Source organism: Oratosquilla oratoria, chromosome 41 (genome assembly GCF_046742065.1).
Source record: "Oratosquilla oratoria isolate Oo_2021 chromosome 41, ASM4674206v1, whole genome shotgun sequence".
In the NCBI taxonomy this organism is placed as follows: Eukaryota; Metazoa; Arthropoda; class Malacostraca; order Stomatopoda; family Squillidae; genus Oratosquilla; species Oratosquilla oratoria.
Window position 1 is genome coordinate 33,121,191 of NC_134817.1, and position 4,446 is coordinate 33,125,636.

The following is a 4,446-nucleotide window of genomic DNA, read 5'->3' on the forward strand; positions in this document are numbered from 1 at the left end:
CCTCTCGTTTCTCGAACCTTTCAGAAGTCCGTTTCATGAACAAGAAACAAATCATCAATAATACTCAGAGTTTTCTAAAACCCGTTAAGCACTTTTCATCTTTTTAACCGAATGAAATTGCTCGATGTTAGCGAAAAGAAAATATCTGCTGTTAACGCCTATGCTATGACGTCGTTTTTCTAAATTTTCTTCAAGTTGACGTCACACAATTTTATTCAGCCTCGAATTCGCTTCTCCTCCCCCTCCCTTCCACCTCCACCTTCATCCGGGTGACCAATAATCTTCTCTCCTTTTCCTCTTCAATTTATTCGCTGAGTGGGTGGACTTGTCTTTACTGTGTTTATATTTATATAATTCTATCTATTTCTAGGATCGGAACTATACTCGTGGGCACCCGTCTCTGGATATCCACTTTCCAATTTCTATTTTCTGCTTGGATTAGTGATTTTCTTTATTCCACAAATCAATTTCGCTCCCAGGAAAAATATGTCTTAATGTTCTTCATATCTTGGGCGAGTGCTCGCGTGTCTGTTGTATATAACTCAACGTTTCTCAACCTTTTACAATCCCTCATGATTTCTCAAAATTCATGTGGTTTTCTTCCATTTTCCCCTCAAATCCCACTCCTCCATAAACGGTAAAAGTAAAAATAAATAATAAGATGTTGATGAAGAGAAACTCCTTGCTTTATGACAAAGCTGGTCATCGTAATTATTTTCTTCCAGGATAGAGTGACGAAAGTTTCTTTTATCTGTTCAGATTTTTGATATTATATAGAATTGTGTAGATTGTTATGCTCCCCCTCTACACTATTGTCATGACTCCCTTGGGGGACCCCCGTGCCAAAATTTGACCTACACTGTGGTTATTCAAATATGTTTCCTGTCGGTTACTGCATCAATACTTGGGTCACTTTTGATTGTCCGCAATTTTACTTGTGGTGTCGCCGTGCTTACCAGGACTGGGCACCGGGACTGGGTACCGGGACTGGGTACCGGGAATGGACACCGGGACTGGGTACCGGAACTGGGTACCGGGACTGGGCACCGGGACTGGGATGCCGGGACTTGGTACTGGGACTGGTCACCGGGACTGGACACTGGGACTGGGTACCGGGAGTGGACACCGGGATTGGGTACCGGGACTGTACACCGGGACTTGGTACAGGGACTGGACACCGAAATTGGGTACCGGGACTGGACACCGTGATTGGGTACCGGTGCTAGACACCGGGACTTGGTACCGGGACTGGGCACCGGGACTGGCCACCGGGACTGGACACCGGGACTGGGCACCGGGACTAGACACTGGAACTAGGCACCGGGACTGAACACCGGGACTTTGTACGGGGACTGGACACCGGGAGTGGGCACCGGGACTTTGTACCGGGACTGGACACCGGGAGTGGGCACACGGACTGATCACCGGGACTGGACACCGGGACTGGGATGCCGGAACTTGGTACCGGGAATGGACACCGGGACTGGAAACTGGGACTGGGTACCGGGAATGGACACTGGGACTGGACACTGTCATTGGGTACCGGGACTGGACACCGGGATTGGGTACCGGGATTGGGTATCGGGACTGGACACCGGGACTTGGTACCGGGAGTGGACACCGGGATTGGGTACCGGGACTGGACGCCGGGACTGGAAACTGGGACTGGAAACTGGGACTGGGTACCGGGAATGGACACCGGGACTGGACACTGTGATTGGGTACCGGAACCGGACACCATGATTGGGTACCGGGACTAGACACGGGGACTTGGTACCGGGATTGGGCACCGGGACTGGACACTGGGACAGGGCACCGGGACTGGACACCGGGACTGGATCCTGGGACAGGGCACCGGGACTGGACACCGGGTCTTGGTACCGGGACTGGACACCGGGACTGATCACCGGGACTGATCACCGGGACTGGACACCGGGACTGGGATGCCGGAACTTGGTACCGGGAATGGAGACACCGGGACTGGACACTGGGACTGGGTACCGGGACTGGACACCGGGAGCGGGCACCTGGACTGGTCCGACCGCTTCATGTGGTGCCACAAAAACTGGTCTGGTGGGTTGGTTGGCTCTTGGCCGTCGCGTTGGGGAACTTCCAATACCTTCCGCCTAAGTCAAGTTTCCTACTTTCGTTTTTTTTTTTTTTTTTTTTTTGGGGGGGGGGGGGGGGGCGACCTTGTACGAGTCTGAGACTTCCTCACCTTTCTCCCTCCCCACTCCTTCTCCTCCCTCTAACTCCTTCTCTCCCCATCCCACCCCCTTCCTACTTCTACCCTAATACTTCTTCTCTCCTCCTTCCATCCCTCTCTCTTCTTTCTCTCTCTCCTCCCTCTTTTCTCCCTCAGTTTTTGCATTCCTCGTCTCCACTTTATCGTCTTCTTCTTAAAAGAAAAAGGATTTTCCTTATTTTTCTTGAATCATACATGTCGCTAGAATAAAAACACTGTTTTAGTGCTGAAGATATTTACATTGAGGATCACATTGGAGATGAAAACTTTCACTTCGGTGTGTCTGTATTGTGTGTTCATGATCAGTACAAGAAGTCTGTTTACACATACACATACACACACACACACACACACACACACACACACACACACACACACATATATATATATATATATATCACAACAAAGAAATGTCGTAGCACATTTGTAAAATAATACTGATGACCCACTTTCGGAGAAGAATAAGCGAAGATATAGAGATCTGTATATTTCGATCACTTACTGTGATCCTCTTCAGCAGATATGAGTTACAAAGTACATATACATACATACATTGTGCTTCGTTGCCCGTAACTGGGTCACCAGGAAGATCCTCACATGTCGGTTGGCAATTGTTCTCTTTTATTTTATTTTATTTTTATTTTTTATTCTGTTTTATTTTATTTCCTTTTCTCTCCAGGGCAACCTCTTGACAAACGAAGGGGAATAAGAAAATGGGAGGAACTGGGGAAGGTCAAGAAAATCAGGTTTCTCTGTTAGAAAACGGGGAAATGGTGCGTCACAGATACACACACACACACACACACACACACACACACACACACACACACACACACACACATACACACACACACGTACACACACACACACACACACACACACACACACACACAACCTCGTGGCGCGGTGGTTAGAGCTCTCGCCTGCCACTACGGCGGTCCGGATTCGAATCCCGCCCAGGGCTGAAATAATTTAAATATCGCTGCGCTGCGGGTTGTTACTCCAAGTCTCGTGGGCGGGGAGTTGGGGGTGTGTATGCGTGTAAGGTCACAGTATTACCCATAGAGCGGTCATACGAGCTCTGACCTCTCATCCGGGAGGTTAATCACTGTCGATCACGAGTCTAACACGTGATCCAAGGTCGTGGTGAATGGTGGTGAATCACACACACACACACACACACACACACACACACACATACACACACACACACACACACACACACACACACACACACACATACACGCACAGCGGTTTTCTGGTGTTCTGGTGCTGTTTTCGACTGCTAGATCTGCAGTTGCAAATTCGGTCCCCGCCCAAAGTTGGAAAAGCATTACAAGTCGTCTCCCTTGGGCAAGGAGTTCGTGAATGTATGTAGGTTAAGGTCACAGCATTACCTATAGATGGGCCATGTGAGTTATAGAGCTCCATCCAGGAGGGTAATAGCTGTCGATCATAAATCCAGCACGTGATCCAAAACCACAGTGAATCTCTCTCTCTCTCTCTCTCTCTCTCTCTCTCTCTCTCTCACACACACACACACACTCACACACACAAATATGTGTATGGGTGTACATAAATGTCAATATATATATATATATATATATATATCTATATATATACATACATATGTATATATATATATATATATATATACATATATGTATATATATATATATATATATACATATATATATTACTCCTTGGAATCTACTTTTCGCTTCTCATTGTACTTTCACAATATATACAAATATATATATATATATATGTATATATACCTTCACTACAACCACCATCACCACTACCGTGGTCATGGATCACGTGTCGGACTTGTGATCTACAGCTACTAACCTCCAGACGAGAGCTTAGATATCATATATGGACCTTACGCAATCACACACATCAATCTCCTTGCCCAACAGAGCTGGTTACTAGCTTGAAGTACTGTGAAGCTTTTCAACCCTGGACGGGGAATCGAACTCAGATCACTGAATTAGCAGTAGAGCTCGGTACCAGCAAGCGATTGTGTTTGTGTGTGTGTGTGTGTGTGTGTGTGTGTGTGTGTGTGTGTGTGTGTGTGTGCGTGCATGAGTGTGCGTGTGTTTGCGTGTGTGCACGTGTGTGTATTCACCTTGGTCTTTGGATCACGTGTTGGACTCGTGATCGACAGCTATTTCCCTCCCGGAAGAGAGCTCAGAGCT